Source organism: Pleurodeles waltl, chromosome 9 (genome assembly GCF_031143425.1).
Source record: "Pleurodeles waltl isolate 20211129_DDA chromosome 9, aPleWal1.hap1.20221129, whole genome shotgun sequence".
Lineage (NCBI taxonomy): Eukaryota > Metazoa > Chordata > Amphibia > Caudata > Salamandridae > Pleurodeles > Pleurodeles waltl.
Window position 1 is genome coordinate 364,469,185 of NC_090448.1, and position 20,201 is coordinate 364,489,385.

Sequence of the window (20,201 nt, forward strand, 5' to 3'; positions counted from 1 at the left end):
ACTGTCACTGGTGGTTGAGTGGGAATCTCTTCTGTCATTGGTGGTTGAGTGGGAACCTCTTCTGTCATTGGTGTTTGAGCGGGAACTGCTGCTGTCATTGGTCGTTGAGTGGGATCCTTCCCTTTCCTGGCTGGTGGAGTGGGATCCTTCCCTTTCCTGGCTGGTGGAGTGGGATATTTCACTTACCTGGCTGGTGGAGTGGGATATTTCACTTACCTGGCTGGTGGAGTGGGATATTTCACTTACCTGGCTGGTGGAGTGGGATCCTTCCCTTTCCTGGCTGGTGGAGTGGGATCCTTCATTGTCTTGCCTCCACAACTAGGAGGTGCCTCCACTGTTCCCGTAGAATGTTTGGCTAAGGTACTGGGTCGTGGGGACCCTGCTCTTATGGACACAATGGAGGGGAGGAGGAAAGAGGGCAAGATGGGCAAGGAAAAGCTTCTTCGAGACGGTGCGGCGGGATGAGGGAGGATGGATGGGATTGGATGTTGAGGGAGTGGTTGTTGGAGGAGTACGTCTGCTGGACTTGGCTGCAGGTGCATGGGCAGTGTGCTGATGTGAGGTGGATGGCTGTTGGGTGTCTGAGTGCCTTTAGGAGGAGGGAGACAGACAGGGTGGGAGAGGACACAGGGGACGCGTGGATGGATGTTGAGGAAATGTCTGCTAGTAGGTGTGTGTGCTGCTTGGTGTGTTGATGTTGGTGGTGGCTGTTGAAGCAGTGCATGCAGGTGTGAGAGTGGACGTGACTGTGGGGGAGGAGGGGGAGGGGGAGACATTGGAGGCAGTGGATGTGGATGTGTGTGCAACTGTCTGTTGTTTCTGTGAGTGCTTGTGGACTGAAATGTGGTGCCTGTGTTTGACTCTGCCACTCTTGTGTGATGTCTTGTGTACATGCTCGTCTTTATGTGTGCATGGGATGGGTTGAGGTTCAGGAGACTGGAACTGGGAAGTGGTAGTTGGAGGGGGGACAGTAGGAACAGGGGCAAAGGCTGCCATCAGAGAGGAGGCCAGACTCTAAATCAATCTCTGTTGGGCCCCCAATTCCACTGTGGATGCCCTCCAGGAATGCATTGCATTGCTGCATCTGGGATAGCAGCCCCTGGATGGCTTTCATAATGGTTGACTGCCCTACAGAGATGGATCTCAGGAGGTCAATAGCCTATTCATTCAGGGCAGCAGGGCTCACTGGTGCAGGGCCTGAGGTGTCTGGGGCGAAGGAGATGCCCACCCTTCTGGGTGAGCTGGCACAGGAAGCTCACTGAGGGGCTGCTGGAAGGGCAGTGCTGGTACGGGGGTGGTGGCTGTGCCTGCAACAGGGTGGCCACAGAGGTGTCCACCACCACCAGGGAGCTTCTATCAGAGGAGGAATCAGAGTCTCTGTTGTCACCTCCCGTCTCTGCCGAAGTGCTCCCTTTGCCCTCCATCCCACTGGTTCCCTTAGCGTCAGTGGATTCTGCCTCCTGGGTCCTGTGGGATGCAGCTCCCTCTGTTGCCAGTGCCCCTCCTCCTCCTCCAGATGATGCTAATGCACACATGAACAGGATGACAGAAGGAGAAAGGGGAGAGAGAGAGGAAGGGAGCACTGAGTCAATTACAGCACCAACTCCACAGTTGGCATACACAGCACCGCCACACACAGGGATCAGAGTTAAGCACTGTGCATTGCAATGGCATTGAATTGGCTATATGCCACAGCAAGATGAGGGCCAAACACCGCCAACTGCACCACTCCTGGAACTCACAAAGCCCTTACTGACATGGAATGCAAACAAGCTAGGTTCCCTGCACTTGCCATACACCCATTACCCTTGAGCTGGATCACGCTGCAATGTTTGTTCTGGCGTTAAGGGGCACCGGCTAACTCACACCCACCACCTGGAACCCATGCCACCTACCAATTATTGTAGTAATGGCCACTGTACTCACCCTCTTCAGGCTGCTGTGATGCCCTCAAGCGCCAATCCAGATCTGGGTATGCCACCGCTAGTATGCAGGTCATCAGGGGGGTCAGGTTCCAACGGGCACCCCTTCCTCATTGAGAGGCCATCCCCAGCTGGGCCTCCGCAGTCTTCCGTGCTCAGCGTCTCAGGTCCTCCCACTGTTTCCTGCAGTGGGTGCTCTGCCTGCTGTAGACCCCCAGGATCCACATGTCCTTGGCGATGGCACACCACAATCCCTTCTTTTGATGGGCGCTGACCTGCAGAGGTAATATAGACAGGAGGACAGCATTACACATACAATCCAGCCGGTCACACATATGGCCCACAAATGCCGTTTCCAACTCCATTGGCACACACATTGCCCGGCGCACACCATGTACACTACCACCAGAAACCCCCCCCCCCACAAATGGCATGATGCCTGCACACACATCTCCATGCACCCTTCCCACATGCATCGTGCCCAAGGTGTACTCACCTGTTGGTCTGGAGCCCCATACAGCTGTCCATACTGGGGCAGGATCCCATCCATCAAGCGCTTCAGCTCCATCGAAGTGAAGGCAGGGGCCCTTTCCCCAGTCACACAGGCCATGGTAGGTTCCAGACACAAGTCACAGCAGCACACGCAGTGTAGGTGTTGTCCTGTGGAAAGTCAGGAATCAAGTGAGGATTGAGATAGAAAATGGCGGTCATGTCCGTGGCGGCGTACACAGTCACCGCCGCCGCTGATCCCCATTGGCCACTGTACTCCATAGAGCCCCATTTTAGCCAATGAGGAATTGCACAGCAGTGCAAGAACACATTCCGCCATGACACCCAACGTCGAAGGAGTTACCTCACTTCCATCTTTCCCTAGATACAGGACAGGCGGTTGCCATTTCATGGTAGTGGACTAAATTCAGATCTTCCATAACTGCGTCAATGCTGAAAATTGTAAATACATTTCCATTCCAACTGGCCCATCACATTAATGCTCTATGTACACTGATGTGGTGGTTCCATTGTTCAAATTGTGACAGCCTACTCACTCTTGTGTCCCTTAGATACCTATCACTGCAGATGAATAGGAGGAGGAGACAAACCCCTGTGACCAGACCCCTTGTGGACTTGGCTATACTGGAGGAGAGGCACATAATGCTCACCTATAGACTGGACAGGGCCACAATCACAGAGCTGTGTGCCCAATTTAAGCCTGACCAGATATCAGCTTTCTGTCATCCTACTGGGATCCCCCCTCTTGTGCAGGTTCTATCAGTGCACCATTTCCTGGCAACTGGTTCATTCCAAGTGACAGTGGACTTGGCAGCAGGAATGTCACAGTCAATGTTCTCAATCGTGCTGTCAAGGGTATGGTCTGCCTTGGTGAAACACAGGTGCAGCTACATAGCTTTCCCCCAGGAGAAAGATTTGGACACTGTGAAGGCAGGATTCTATGCAATGGGACATATACCCAATATTATTGGGGTGATTGAAGGTACACATATGGCAACTGTCTTCCCCCGCTAGAATGAACAGGTGTTCAGAAATCAGAAGAATTTCCACTCACTCAATTCTCAATGTGCAAATGGTGTGCCCGTCGGACCATTACATCTCCCATTTCACTGGAAAGTATCCTGGGTCGGTGCATGACGCCTTCGTTCTGAGGAATAGCAGCATCCCAAATGTGATGGCCCAATTACAGAGGCACAGAGTGTGGCTAATAGGTGAGACAGAGTCCCCACCCACTGTATGTCAGTGTATGCCTTCAGGTGTCATCCCCATAGCATTGTGTAAGGCTAATGTTTGTCCCGCAATACTAGCAGGTGACTCTGGCTACCCAAACCTATCATGGCTCCTGACCCCTGTGAGGAATGCCAGGATAGGGGCTGAGAACCGTTATAATGATGCACATGGGAGAACCAGGAGAATAATCGAAAGGACCTTCGGCCTCCTGAAGGCCAGGTTCAGATGCTTGCATCTGACAGGTGGATCCCTGTGTTACTCACCCGAGAAGGTCTGCTAGATAGTAGTGACATGCTGCATGTTGCACAACCTGGCCCTCAGACGACATGTACCTTATCTGCAGGAGGGGGAGACCGGAGATGACACTGTGGCAGCAGTGGACCCGGAGGACAGTGAGGATGAGAGGCAAAGAGTGAGGATGTGGATAACAGGACATCAGTTATACGCCAATACTTCCAATGACACACAGGTGAGACAGTGGAACTGACCATTACTCTGACTATTGATTTATTTGTGTGGCTGTAGCATGAAGGCATTCACTTCCTTTGCATCTCAACGTACTGTCACCTATGGCTTGTCCTTTTACAGATGTTGGTAATATAACAACAGTGTCCTGATGTGTTTACTGCAGACAGATACATGTCATTATTTGTATGCCAACACACTGTTCAGATCATTCGCACTACATGTGACTGTTCCCATAAATGCACCTTTTCAACACATAAAACAGTGTCACTCAAGTTGTGTTCAAGGGTGTTTATTGTAGTGCAAATAACTGATGGAAAAGTGCAATGGAATGGTGTGATGGTAAAGGAAATTCCAGGGTATTGTTCCAGTCTGTTTGTAGCACAGGTCCAGTGCCCAAGGGGCCATAGGAAGGGGAGCAAAGGCAGTTCAGAGTGGACAAGGTGACAGAGTGGGACACAAGGGGGACAATCAGGAGAGTCTAATTTCCTGGAGGTGGTCTTGGCCTTGGCAAGTGTCTCTGGATTCTGTCTGGGTCGCAGGGAACTTTTGTGGGGTGGTTCACCTTCTGCAGGGGGAGGGATGCTGGTGGATTGTGGGTCCTGTGGTGGGGCATCCTACCCAGTAGCTGCAGCAAACGTGGAGGGCTGGTCAATAGACTGGCTAGTGGTAGGGGCCAGCTGGTGTGCCTTGATTCCCTCATGATTTTGGCAATGTTTGCCAGCACCCCTGCTATGGAGTTCATGGTGGTGTTGAGAGCCTGCAAATCCTCCCTGATCTCCTGATGGTGTTCCTCCTGCAGCTGCTTGTTCTCCTGCATGTTGGTAAGGATCTGGCCCATCGTGTCCTGGGAATATTGGTAGACACCCAGGATCTTGGTGAGTGACTCCTGGACAGTCAGTTCTCTGGGCCTGTCCTCCCTCTGGTGCACAGTGTCCTCCCAGTATCCCTGTTGCCCTGTGCCTGTGTCCCCTGAATGGTGTGCCCACTGCCACTGACCCCAGGTCTCTGATTGTCTTGGGGGCGAAGTGTGACCTGAGGTCCCTGTACAGGTGGGCACACTGCTGATTGACAAGCCCTGGGGACAGAGGTGTGGGGACGCTGGATGGGTGCTGTGGTGTTGGATACTGATGGGGTAGACTTTGTGGTGGACTGTGAGTGGTCTGGGATGGCCAACTGACCAGTGGTCCCTGATGGGCCAGGTAGTTCATCCAGGTCCAGAAGTCAGAGTTACTGTCATCATTGGGGGCATCTTCTGTTGGGGGACTGGTTTGTCGGGGCACCTCCTCTCCACTGAAATTGGCTGGGGCACCTGTGGGGATGTAAGTGATGTATTATGGTTCTTGTCAGTGACATATTGTACATCCCTAGCTTCCCCTCTGTCATTGCTGTTGCCCTGCCACCTTTGTTTGTGTATGGTGATGTATTGTGGGATTGTTAGTTCCCCTATGGTGTGCATGCTTTTGTGATGGGTGTCCATGCAGGGCTGGGAGAGCTGTCTTTGCATTGGTATAGCATGCAGCACTTGGCATTGTGGTTAGTCATATGTGTAGGTGCAGTGTGTGGGATGGAGTAGAGTGATGAGAGTGAGGGTGAGGGGGTGAGATGCCATGCAGGTATGGGGGGTGATCAGTAGTGAATGTTGACTCACCAGTGTCCAGTCCTCTAGCAACTCCAGTGAGTCCCTCAGGATGCGGTATTGACAAGTCTTGCTCCTCCCATGTTGTGAGCTGTGGGGAGCAGGTGGGGGTCCACCGCCAGTCCTCTGTATGGTGAGCTGGTGCCTTGCTGACACGGAACCTACCTTCCCCAGTAGGTTTTTCCATCTTTTCCTGAGGTTGTCCCTTGTCCTTGGATGCTGTCCCACAGAGTTCACCCTGTCCACAATTCTCCTCCGTAGCTCCATTTTACTTGCCATGGATATTTGCTGTATCTGTGCTCCAAACAGCTATGGCTGTACCCTGACTATTTCCTTGACCATGACCCGCAACTCCTCATCTGTGAAACTGGGGTGCCATTGTGGGGACATAGGGGTTGTGTGTAGGTGTGTGGGTGTTGGGTACTGTGGTTGGGTGTGTGAAGTGGAGTGCATGAGGGATGTATGGTTGTATGTGGTGTGTGTGTCTAGTTGTCGCAGTGGTCTTGGTGTCAGGCAATAATTTCTTTTCATAAAGGGTTGTAGGTGATGTGGGTATGTGTTTCATAGTGCTGTGAGTGTGTAGGTGTGGTGTGTGTACTAGTGCCAGGTGTGTGTTTTTGGTTTTGGCCTGTGTTGTGTAGTTTAGTATATGGGTGTCCATTCTAAACGCGCCGGTGTGTACCGCCAATGATTTACCGCCATTGAATGTCCGCTGTAGTGATTCGTGGGTCGTGATGTGGTGGGCGTTGTTTTGTTGGCGTAATGGTATGAGTGTTGGTACCACCACTTTAGCACTGACCTTTGGGCTGGCGGATTTGTGTATGTGGCAGTATTCCGTTAGATTGGTGTGTATGTGTTTGTCAAAAAGTTGGGGAACGGATGTTCGCCTCTAGGGCGGTATGTTGGCGGCTGTCACTGCGGCGGTAAGCGGCATTTACCACCAATGTCATGATGAGGGCCTCAGTCCTCCTCGCAGGTGACACACTCAATATCTTGTAGGAGTTTGTTTGGTCTAGGTCCTCTGTCTCCTATGACAGTGGTGGCAGTACCTCTTGGCAAGAAATAACCTCACCAGAACCAGTCTTGGTGTCCTCTCTTGTCAGAGCAGGTAATCTGTGGTTCTTCCACTGTGGATACTACAAACCTCAAATTCTTAGGGTTTATGTAATTCAATATGAGGAATTCAGTGTCATAATCAGAGTTAAATGATCTGTTCTAAATTGTTGCCCTGAACTTTAGCCACAGTATTTCCCAAAAGGCTCATCAGGTTCATGGGTTACCCCCAACTTGTTTACCGTTTTAAAACCTCATGTTCCTTGGTGCTGAGGAAACACTGATTTACCTTTTGTAGAGTGCATAAGGTCCTGAAAACAGAAATGGGCTGTGTGCAATTAAAATGAACTAAGTAGACTACTTGTAATCGGATATTTCTACTGTCTTACTGTCTGCAAATGCAAAAACCTTGCCCCTCAGTATTGAGAATGAAGAAGGGCCGTTGAACAGATGGAGCTGGTGTTTCTGTGAAGAAATGCCGGGTGCCATTTGTAATCGAACATTTTGCGGTGTGTTAGAAATTGGGTTTCTAGTTGGCAGAGGTATGCACTCTGTCCAAGTAGGGTGAGATACAAACCCTAAATGAGCTCACCCTTCAGTAGCCTAGTACAGAGCAGTCAGGCTTAACTTAAGAGGCAATCTGTAAAGTATTTGTGAAGCACCTAAATTACAGTAACACAGTGAGAACACAAGAAAACTCCACATCAGTTTAGAAAGATAAAGAATATTTTTATGAGTAAAACAAGACCAAAACAAAAAATATAAGTAGAACTTGATACATTAATTTTTAAAGAATGAACTGCAATAGAGTGCTTAGAAATCATTAGCGCTTAAAGACTCAGTGAAGTCGTGCTGGACCCTGGAAAACCCAAAGTTTAGGCTGACCACAATGGAGGGCAGGATGGCTTCAGGAAACACACAGGGCCCGCTGAAAAAGTACCTTGGATGGAGGGTTGCGTCAACGGCGAGGACATGAGAAGGCAATGCATCAGTTCTGATACACAGAGTAAGCGAATGCTCGTCATCTAACCACGCAGTCATTGACATAATGTCCTCGAGATGCAGCATTGAGCCCTTTGCGATGAAGGTAGTGCATCATCATCATCAGGCCGCACAGCCGGTGATGCAAAGGTGGTGCATCAAGTCTGGTGGTGTAGAGCCAATCCCGAGCTGCGCAGACAGGGATGCAAAGTTCACATTCTCAGAAGCAGCACCGATGCGGCGTTGTCGACTACGGATGTGGCAGTTCTGATCAGCGAAACAGTGGCGAATCTTCAATTTTAGTTGACAAACAGCTGCCAAACCCACTTCCAAGGCCCAGGACTGGATTGGCACCTCTTGACAGGGCAGGAGTCACAGTTGGCAGAGTCCACCAGCTGAAGCAGGATTGAAGGAAGTCTCTGATGGCCCTGAGACTTCAAAACTTGAGGCAAGTCAGCACACCCTTGGAGTCACTTAGGTGCTTGGAGGATGTAGAAGCGCAAGTCCAGTTCTTCTCATTCCTAGGCAAGAGACAGCAGGCCAACACAGTAAAGCAGTTCAGCAGAGTGGCAGTCCCTCCTGGCAGCACAGAAATTCTTCTTGGCAGAATGTCCTTAGATCTAGAGGTGTACTGATTTAGTGGAGTTTGTGATCCATTACTGATACCCAGTTGTGCATTTGAAGTTGGGGGGGCTTCAAAGAGAGGCCTTTGGAGAGCAGAAAGTCTCTGTCCTTCCTTCCCTGGCTCCAGACACACTACAGGGGATATGCAGCTCTTTGTGTGGGGACAGGCACAGACCTATTCAGGTGTAAGTGTCAGCATCTCCCTCCCATCCTGCCCAGGATGGCTCAGCAAGATGTTAATGGACCATCAGGAGGTGGCTTTGTGTGTGGCTGTCTAGAGGGAATGCACAAAGCCCAGCTGTTACCCACCCCAAACGTGTATTCAGAGACAGGCTTACTTACAGAAAGTAAGAAAATGCCAACGTTCTAAAAAAAAAAAATCAGACCTGGAACTTAAAATCTGACTTTACTATAAGTTGTGATTTTACAATTGTGAATCCAGAGACACCGAACTTGAAATATCTATCTGGTCTCACACTTACACTTAGAAAAAGTAATAAGGCAATACCAATGTTTACCTATGGGAGAGATAGGCCTTGCACAAGTGAAAAATGAATTTTAGAGTTTTTCACCTTCTGGACATATAAAACTTAAAAATGCACGTCCAACTTTTTCAATACACTGCACTCTACCCCTGGGACTGCCCCAAGACTACTTTAGGGGTGACTTACATGTATTAAAAAGGAAGGTTTGAGCCAGGCAAGAGGGTTAACTTGCCAGGTCGACATTGCAGTTTAGAACTGTACACACAGGCTCTGCAACAATGGGAGGCCTAGGCCATGTTTGAAGGGCTATTGAAGTGGGTGGCGCAATCAGTGCTGCAGACCCACCAGTAGAATTTAATTTATACACCCTGGGAACATGTAATGTACTTTACTAGGGACTTATAAGTAAATTAAATATGCCAGTTGTGTGAAGGCGAATGGCAACTTGTTTTAGTGAAAGAACACATGAACATTAGACTGGTTAAAGTACCCAGAGTCCTAAAGCCATCAAAAAACAAATTCAGCAACAAGGGAAGAAGGAAGGCAAAACGTTTTGAGATGACCCTGCAGAAAGGGCCACTTCTAACACTGTTGATCTGAATGAAAAAAGGGGGATCCTTCCTTCTTGAAAGCTGAACCAATAGCTAGGTGCCTGAAGAAAGTTTGTGCAAGTTTGGAAATTATTAAATCATTTAAAAGAAAGTTACAGATCTTTTGCATCATTTTGAGTATCAGAAAAATGTATTCATTAGAGCACCACAACAAGGTTTCAGACCTCTACAAATAGTAATACACTCAGTGGCTTTGGCAATGTGCCCTACTTTGATCTTCTGACCACTGAGGGTCAAGAAGGCAAGCTGGTGATTCTGCCTGCCTCATTACAACTGCATTATATCCTAATGCACTTGTAATAAGCCGAACAGGATATCTGTCATGTTTGTAGAGGAACACCTGCCCTCCAAACTCTGAATCAGGACCTAAACCCGAAGGTAGTAATCTTGACTGGCTGAAGGAGTGGAAAGTGTCTGCAGATGCAAGGACTACGTCCACCATGAAATTTCAATTTCTACCGCTCTGAGCTTTTCCCGCCAAGATCTCCCCCTGCGGCTGTCCAGCTTTGGGAAGACTTCAGCAGACACAGTCCGCAAATATAAAATCGTTGACTGGGATAAACCTGCTTGGAGTGTTCAGCCTGTGATCCATCATGGTCAGCCTGAAATCATGACTAGTCCCATTAACCATGAACAATGACTACTTATTGATGCTTTACTTTTTCTCTGTGCTTTTCATCCTAATCTTTAAAAATTATCTTTGAAAATTATTTTCTTCAGTTTTCCTCATTGAGTTTTTGTCATTTTGCTCTATTTTTTCCCTGTTTTTGTGAATTGGTTGTGGGATTTGTATTGTGCTGTGTTCCTTTCTACTTTTTAACTTTTTTCTTGCTGCTAAATGTTTTACACATCTTCCTAAATTAAGCCTATCTGCTCTGTGCTATAACTACCAGGGGGCTGATCCTATGTTTCAATTATTGAAACTGTGTGTTCCACTAAAAAGTTTGTGGTCTCATTCTTTGTGGTGGGCTTGCATCAACCCAATGAACAACCCACTTTCTTACATCAGTGTTCGGCGGTGGGATCCATAACTTGTTGTTGGCAGTGCCCAACATTGTAGAAGCCAAAGTAAAAAAAAAAAATAAAACAATGCTAATCTGAGAGCAAAAAATTATCTTTCATTTTTAACTGGCATCAGGCCTTTGATTAAGTATTGTTTTTTTTTGTTTTTTTTCAAATTCATTTCTGATTCCAGTCTTTGCTCCCTAACCTTTTGGGAACTTGGAAGTGGATCTGTCTGTCATGGTGAGCATTAGGATGGCAGAGCTGGTGAGCACTTGCAAGCAGAGATGGCTGAAGTTGAGCAGGGAATCCATGAAGGAGGAACTCCATAACGACCTCAAAGCCTAGCAAGAGTCTTAAAATGTACTCTGTAGGGCCCCTTCCAGGGCTGGGAGTGATGCGGGCTTCAATTGCCTATGCCCTTCTAAGTTGGCCATCCACCAGATGGAGTAGAGCAACAAGCAGTCAGAGAGGGAGATTGAGGCCAAAGTGGCAGCAATAGTCCTGGAGGAGACGAAGTTTGTACTGGAGTAAAAGAACACAGCCTTACAGGAAAAGGAGTCCCAATTGATACTTGTGCAGTGCAAAGATGATAGTGGCAGAAGAGGTGAGGTATCTGTAGGAGTGTCAAACACCCTTCGATTGCCCAAAAATGTGGTTCCTAGCTTTGTTGAGTGGCATTACATTGATAAAGGCTTCACTTCCTAATTTCCTATGAGAAGGCATTAAAGACGTGCAGGGTAGACAAACAGCACTGGGGAACATTGTTGTGGGGATTTGTGCCTACAATGGAGAGGGGTACATTCCTGTCTTTAGACGAGTAGGTAGCAGATTTATACAGCCACATGAAGAATGAGCTAGGAGAGAAGTTTAGCAATATCATTAAATAATACCACAATATGATCAGAAACACACAAGGGGTCACAACAAACCTGAGTTGATTTTGTAGGTGTATTATCAAAAGCACTGTAAGGTTGGGTGAATGGCAATGTAGTGGACACTTATAATGGGTTATATAATTTGATTATGCAGGAGCACGTCCTGAGTAATTGTTTTCAAGAGCTGCACCAGCATCGTGTGGACTCTAAGCTGACCTACCCAAGAATGCTTGGAAGAGCAGTTGATGTGCAGGTATGTACTAGGGTTAGGGTGCTCAAAGTATCTGAATGGTGTAATCCCAAGAAGAGGAGGCCTGATCTGTACCAGGAAAAGGAGGGAGGCAACAAGTCAAGGAGAAAGAGTTTCAAACCACTCATGAAAAGCAGGAAAGTGGGCACTTAGGGGGAAAGAAACCCTTTGAGAAGGGTAGGTGATTTGACTGTCTACTGCCAGAGACAAGAAGAGGGGATTTATCATGCTCCAAGAGAAAGGCTAAGACTAGTGGGCACTCCATATCGTGATGTAAACTTTTAGGGGAGCATTGAACAGGTGAAGAGTCCAGGTATGCCCAGAGACTACTTCCTGGACGGTGAACTCCCACGGATGAGTAAAGAGCCATGTGGGGGCTGCTGAAGTTCATACTATAGTTTACTTTACCCATATCACACTTTTGAAAGCGGTGTTTTCTGTTATCTAGGTGGAAAACAAGGCCTTTTAAGCACATCTGACTATTCTAGATGCAAGTGTGGAAAATCTATCCTTCAGTCTAGCATCTCATAATTGAACTTTGTGCAAATTCATAAAACATTTATAAACAATTACAATTGCCTCACCAACATGTCATTTATGGCAACTTTAAAGCAAAAATATTAGTTTTATTTTTAAGGAATATAACGTGTAGGCCAATCCTAATCACCATACCTCGCTTAAAGCACGGCCAAATACTAGATGTTCAGAATAAAAACAAAATACTGTAGAGACCAGGCTAAAAGGTAGCTTTCCAAATAGTGGTTCAAAATGTTTGTATTTAATCACTCTGAAACTACCCATTGATTTTTGCGACGAATGAACTGCCACCTAAATAAAAGTACAAATTAATTTTAACAATTTTTAAAACAATTTGCACACTGTTGACATTATGCTGGTGAACGTTTTTAAAATTTCTACAGTACTTCTCATGACTTGAGTGTAATCAGACAACAAAGGAACCAAGTTCTAAGGAAAGCTGACGTCCTCGGAAATTTACGTCCTCCAAAACTCCTGCGGAAAAGCAAGATTGCAAGCAACAAACATGTGTAAACTAACCGTGGCAGGACATGTCAAACTAAAGGAGCATCCACTTCAGGGACATTGCCTGTTAATGAAAAAAGTGCTCTTCTTGCATTTTCTAGATATAGAAACTTATGTTTTAGTTTTCTGGCATTTAACTGAAGGGACAGCTCTCTTGAAATGACGTAGTTTATGTATTTGTTAGCGACCTGTTTTCTTAACCCTTAGAATAAAATGTAACGCATTAACCTCTCAGTAAACACTAGGAAAAAAACACCAATGTACTTATCAGCATTTGAGAGGCATCCGAGCTGTCTCTACGCCATCTCACTCAACCCAACTGAATACACTTATCTTCATTGTTCTGATATATATATATATGATATAAAATTTGAGGTGAATGACATTCCTAACTTCTGAAAGGGGCATAAGATTAACTCTGTTTCTCTTCTCATTAAAAAGCTTCTTAGGGGTTGCACATTTTAATCAAGACAGGCAAAACTGGTAGCAGGGAGTGTTTCCCAAATTGCAATGGCTACATGAGGTGCAGATAAAAAAACATTGTCGCACCTTCCTATCTATGGAAATGGAGTCTCTAGATGGCAGTCAGTTTGCACCCTATCCTAGTAGAGACCCTCTATTCAGGGTGAGGGAGATACACAGCTTGGATAACCACGGCTCACCCCCTTGGTAGCTTGGCACAAGCAGTCAGGCTTATCTCAGAGGCAATGTGTAAAGTATTTGTACAAACGCACGGAGTAACACAAAAGCCCTCAGCACCAGTTTAGAAAAATAGCCAATATTTATCTGAGTAAAACAAGACCAAAACCACAAAAATGCAACATACACAGGCAAATGTACGCATTTTCAAAGAATAAACTTCATTATAACTCCAACTTGGGCTATTGCAACGTCGTTGACAGAGTCGTTCCCAACAACCCAACGCTACTCACAAAGAGGGCGGCACCAATCACGGAGTCACACAGACATCCATGTACAGTACCTTTGGTAAACAAAGCCGGTGCACAGAGTCAGGGAGATGAGTCGTGGCTGGATCCGGTGCGGCGTAGGTTCCACTGCGGAGCAGCGGAGGTGTCGGTGGGAGGCGTTGGTTCCTGATGATCCGGCGGGGTTGATGAATCCAGTGGGCCGAGGCACATTGAGCAACCTCACAGGGTTGCGGTCACTCCAAGGGCTACAGCGCTGCAGCAGAGTCGGGTGTCACAGACATCAGTGACACAGCACTCAGGACTCACAAAGTTAAGGGACGTCAGCCGGGCTGCAGCGGTGTTGGGCCTTCGATGTCAGTCGGGGTTGTCGTACTCCAGTGGGGACCAAGGCTCTGTGTTGCAGGCAGCAGTGCGGGGTCGTGCAGAGGTGCCAGTTCTGTAGTCGTCCGGAGTCAGTGTGCCTGGATCTTCTTGTTTTCTCACCAGAACTCACTTCCAAGGGCCCAGGAACTGGATTGGCACCAGTTGGCAAGTTAGGGTTCTCAGCAGGAGGACCCAGGTGCTGGCAGGTGAAGTCTTTGATGTCCCTGAGACTTCTTAAAAGGAGGCAAGCTAAGTCCAAGTCCTTGGAGAAACTTCACAAGCAGGATTTTAGAAAGCAAAGTCCAGTCCTTTCCCTCTTAATGCAGAAGCAGCAGCAGCAGGCCAGCACAGCATAGCAACAGGCAGACTGGCAGGTCCTCCTCAAGCGTCTTCTCCTTGGCAGAGGTTCCTCTTGATCCAGAAGTAATCTAAAGTGGGTTCAGCAGTCCAATACATATACTAATTTCTGCCTTTGAAGTAGGCAAACTTCAAAGGAAAGTCTTTGTAGTGCCTCCTCCTTGTCGTGCCCCAGACACACACCCAGGAGTTGGAGACTGGATTGTGACAGGCACAACCCTTTCAAGTGCAGGAGTCAGTTCCTCCTCCCACTCTAGCCCAGGAAGACTCATCAGGATATGCAGGACACACCTCAGCTCTCTTTGTGTCACTGTCTAGAGTGAATTCACAAACAGCCCAACTGTCAGACTGTCAGTCTGACCCAGACGTGTATTCACAGCTAGGCAGAAGCACAGAATGGTTAAGTAAGAAAATGTCCACTTTCTAAAAGTGGAATTTTCAAACAGACAATCTAAAAACCAAATTCACCAAAAGAGGTAGTTTTAAATGTTGAGTTCAGATACCCCAAACTCTCTATGATTATCTGCTGCAAATGGGAAACTGCACTAAAAAAGATGTTTAAAGATAATCCCCATGTTAACTTATGGGAGGGCTAGGCCTTGCAATAGTGAAAACCGAAATTGGCAGTATTTCAATATCAGGACATGCAAAACACAACAGTACATGTCCTACCCTATAAATACACTGCACCTGCCCATGGGGATACCTAGGGCTTACCTTAGGGGTGACCTACATGTAATAAAAGGGAAGCTTTGGCCCTGGGAAGTGTGTACACTTGCCAGGTCGAATTGTCAGTGCAACACTGTACACACAGACACTGGAGTGTCAGGTCTGACACATGTTTACAGGGCTACTCATGTCAGTGGAACAATCAATGCTGCAGGCTCACAAGTAGCATTTGATTTACAGGACCTGGACCCACATAGTGAACTTTACTAGGGACTTACCAGTAAATCAAATGCCAATCATGGATAAACCAATCACCAATACAATTTAGACATATATACATATGCGCTTTAGCACTGGTTAGCAGTGGTAAAGTGCCCCGAGTCCTAAAGCCAACAAAAACAGGTCAGAAAAAATAAGAGAAGGAGGCAAAAAAAATCTGGGGATGACCCTGCAAAAAGGGCCAGGTCCAACGGTATTCATTCACTATTTTCTGCTCCAGGTTGTTCCTGGCCACGACATCAGGAGGAAATGAGAAATGGCATGGTGATTATTTGCACTAACACCTATAGGTGCTGGAGAGGTCAGCCAGGACAGTATAGGATGTGGTGCCGTGGGGGTTCCTAGCAGGTAATGTACAGCCAGATCAGGCCTGGAAACATCTGTCAGAACCTTTTGGTGAGTTGGTTGGGTTGGTAAAATTGCAGAGCCTAGCCGGGAATCTGTGTGCAGGGGGACATTGAGCTCAGATCTGGGGACAGGGAAGACAGCTGCCAGACAGCACCCTTCGCACGCAAAGAGTTGCTCTCTGCTGGTATGTAAGCACTAATGACGCCACCTCTTTTTCAAATTGTCTTTCTTACCACTTGTACATTAATAGACAACAATCACAGCAACTTGGTTCATACACTTCCCTAACAGGTTTCCAGCTCCACAAAAGGGGAAATCGGACAAGATCTCCCTCCTCTCATTCCACACCATCCAGGCATACCACATTTTCCTCCCATTTTTCCAAATCACGTTCTGTATTTTCATCCATCCATACCCTTTTCAATCTGCACTCCTTGGCTACTGCCCACTCACGTGTGCCTGCCAACCACTTGCGTAGAGGAGGTGGTGCTTGACTGATCCAGTGTATTGCAATACGCTACCTGGCCAACACCAGGCTCAATAGAGCAAATCTACATCTCATCTTCTTCCCCTCTCCCTCATTAGGGATCGGCAGGAGGCCAAGGAGGAAGTGGCAAGTTGTCATTTCCAGCTGGGTTCCAGTGCCCCCATCCTCGTAGGGCCTGCACCACTTCACCTCAGTAGGCCTTAAGTCTGTGACACCCCAGTGTTACATGAAAGAAGTTTGCTGGGGTCCCCAAACACCAGGTGTACCCTTCTGTTTGCATATATTCTCTGCAAACGCTGTAGCGTTAAATAAGCCTGGTGCAGACAATAGGATTACATAAACTTAATATGCACATTGCTAGTGATGTCCTTCATTTGAGCTCTAGCATGTTTTCGCTTCCCATCAATGAGTGGGTCATCAATATCCACAGTCCAGCCATCATGATCAGACGCCATATCTGTGCATCTATCCTCTTTCAAAGCTGTGTACAGCCACAATATAAAAACCTTCACTCAAGCCCCGGTCCAGTATGATGTTCAGGGCACAGGATTACTTAGGCTCCACAGGAAATGTCGTCCAGATCTCCCGAGCTGTGAGGGATATTGCATATTGTAGGAATTGTCCCGGACCCAGCCCAAACAGATGCCCCACCTCATCCAGGGTCACAAAGATGCCATCCAGGTACCCATCCTTCTTCCTCCGACAGCCACTTGCCATCCACTGTGACACATCCATCAGTGACTGTATGTGCAGAAAAGGTTATAGACACCAGAGAGGGAGAAGTCTGGCGTACAACAACCTTCCCAGAACATGGGTTACTGCCTGTTCCCAAACCTCGATACCTATTGCACTATCTATGGTTTGTTGCCTTGTACCATGAAGCCACACATCAATATCTTGTGGCAGTCACCCTCCTCCACCAGCCTGGCCAGGAGTCTCTTTTCTCAGTTCTTATAGTCTGTGTACCTCAGCGCTGCTTAATGAAAGACCCCTGCCAAATGATACAAATGTAGGTCCGGAAGTCCCAACTTGCTGTCCTCAGGGTAGAACTTGAGGACATCCAGCCAGACCCTGCTCCCATTACCTGTCCACACCAAGGACAGTAGGAGACTTGAGTTTCCTGAATGGAGAATTCGGCAGGACACAGAGGGAGTTCTGCATCTCATATAAACACCAAGGTAGCATCACCATTTTACTCAAGGCAACCCTGCCCATGAAGCGCTCAGACCCTTCACTACCTTGCCCATATTAAGATAATATTGTTGCTCTGGATATTGTGCCCTCTGTATAGCCAAATACCAGAACGTCTCCAGTTCTTAGGGTAGTCCCACTTCAAGGAGGTCCGACTTCCGTCTGGTCACCAGGGACGCTAGGGGAAAAAGGACTGGCTTATGTCTATTACACAAAGGCAAAACTCCCACCCAACGTTTTACATTATTCTCATAAGCACTGGTAGCAAACTTTCTGGCCTTCTCAGGTATTGAGGGTATCATCTGTGTACATTGAAACAATAAGAACCCGGCCCCACCCCCATATGTCACAACACCTCCCACAGATATTCCCAGTCCAGGGTGTCAAAAGCCTTATTGATGTCTAGGGCCCCAGTGCTGCTTCCAAGTCAGACCCATGTACCGCATGCAACACATGGAAGAGGTGCCACAGATTCCTATGGGTACCCAGACCCACCATCAGATCGCACTGATCATCATCCAAAAGATGCAGGACCACAGGACTCAGCCTCATTGCGAACACTTTGATAAGTAGCTTAGTATCCACGTTCAGCGTAGAAAGCTGTCTGTAGGATCTCAGGTCTCTCGCGTCCTTTTCTGGCTTAGGGAGCATCATGATGAAGACTTTTTGCATGGGCATCAGCAGTACACCTCTGCTCTTAGCCTCCAATGAAGCCTCCAGGAGTTTGGAGAGTAGTGTATGCGAGTACATTTTAAAATACTACACTAAAAGCCCATCAGGACCTGTGCACATACCCTGGGTCATATCTCAGAGAAACATTTGCAATTCTTCCATTTAGATCTCCTCCTCTAAACCTTCCCTCTGGGCCCTAACCTGGCGCACAACCACTTGCTTCAGGAAGGCTGTCACCCCAGTCCTGACACCTACCCCACAGAGGAGCTCCAAAAAAACCCTGGTATATGGTTGGGTAACAAATTGTTTATTGCACGCTGGCCTGCTGCGGAGGTACGTTCCATATGGATAAGGAATAAAATCAATAAGTATGGTCTCTCTTGTTTGAGGAGGCAGGCCAATAATCGCCTGACTTCTCTCCTTCTTGTTGGGCCCATTGTCTATTTTTATGTCTCATGCAACAGTTCAATCTGTCCCACAAATCTGCTACCCTACATTGCGCTATGAGGAGTAATTCTTCAGCCGTCCTTTGTTCTCCCTCGTCTCTGCAGTCTCTGCCTGGTACTATAGGCCTTAATGAGGATCTCTCTCCACACCACTACTTTCACAGCTACCCACTCCATACCTCTCAACACCACTGAGTTCCACTGAGTCAAAGTACCCCTGTAGGACTGATATATACATAGGGCACACATCAAAAATACAATGTCCATTTAACGTCATTTCCTTGTCTTTTTATTCCTTAAATTCTGATTTCCAGCCGTGAGTCTCAATAATTTCTTGTCACTTGCTGCCAATACGTGTTTCGTCTGGGGTGTACCCCATGACTTTCTCAGGGCTGTAATTACATAAAGCAATCCATTTATTTCAAGACAAAGTTCGATTAGCATCCATTTACCCTCTTGTGCAAAGAGTGGGATATTAATATTGTTCGTGATTTGTACCATTAGGCCCAGAATAAAGAAATTAAAAAAAAGTGGTTTTTTTGTGCTATGGTAGTGTTATAGAAAATCCTTCTAAAGTTTCCAGTGAGAGATATATAAGTATTGACACCTATAAACAGGCAGTGTTAAAAAAAAACACATATGGAAAAGTAAATACTCAAACGTGTTTGCTCATACACTGCTATTAGTTGTGCTAGCATGCACATGTGCAGTCATGTCGATATCATTATAACTTACAAGTGTACAGAACACCCCTTCACCATGTTCAAATCTCTAAAACTACCTTCCAACCGTTATTCCATATGTTCCTTTCACAGTATCCGATTTGCCTTTTTTCTTCCGTATTCCAATCCAACTTGAACTTTGTGATATCATACATCTGAATCGTCTGTGAGTAAACCATGTCAGTCAATTTCCCTTATTTCACTATCGTTAATTTTCCATTCATCCTCATAATCCTCCCCTTCTACTTGAAACACCTCCTCGCCCAAGATTCGATCGATAATTATACAAATCCCAGTACCTCATTGACTCGTCAGTCTCCGATATACACAAGTAGGACCCCTGTGCTCTATATCTTGCCAATCAAATCCACAATATATATCTGTGATCCAAACACCCAAATCTATTGGTTTCAATATTATTAAACACAGTATCGTAGTTCTCAAGACCGCGATTATATGGCGTAAAACAAGTTATGTATGTAATATGTGCTGTCGCGTTTTTGGCAAATCCCCGTAGTAAAAATCTCTCAATCCGCTATCAGGTGACCCACTATCAAAATTATTCCAATTACTGTAACCCTCCAAGTGTTATGAAACCAAACCTGAAAGTTCTAGCACGATTCCCTCACCTGAATTCTGGTGTGTTGTCGTTGCGAGTACGTTCTATGGACTATTCGCTAGTCCGTTCTCGATCTTCCCCGATTAAATAGGCAAGGTTACTAGAAATAAAGATAGGACTGTAACATATCCTCGGGAGCTCTATTACTATGTTACCTGCATTTGGGTTTCATTATTCATTCTAGTGCCCCCAAAAAAGCGTCCAATCACAATAGATATACTAATTAAAATAATCAAATTTTATCCCCACATTGAAATGTATCGTCTAATTCCCTAGACAATTCACTAGTCCATTACTACTTGTGACCATTTAATAATCAATACTCAATGATTATTAAATTACACCTTCGTGATATTCCGAAACTTGTCACAATGTTACAGTCAGTTTCCACAATGTCCATGTGTCGCGGTCATGATTATTACATGGTA

The 20,201-nt window shown here is 46.7% G+C and overlaps 1 long non-coding RNA gene across 1 annotated transcript in view; it reads right to left on the bottom strand.

Annotated features, from left to right (window-relative positions):
* The window catches only part of LOC138258624 (uncharacterized), an 89,818-nt gene extending 69,973 nt beyond the window's left edge, over positions 1-19,845 (bottom strand). Inside the window, exon 1 of the long non-coding RNA XR_011198463.1 lies at positions 19,784-19,845. This is a non-coding gene — a long non-coding RNA (uncharacterized lncRNA). The remainder of the gene's footprint in view (positions 1-19,783) is intronic.
* Between the last annotated feature and the right edge of the window lie 356 nt (positions 19,846-20,201).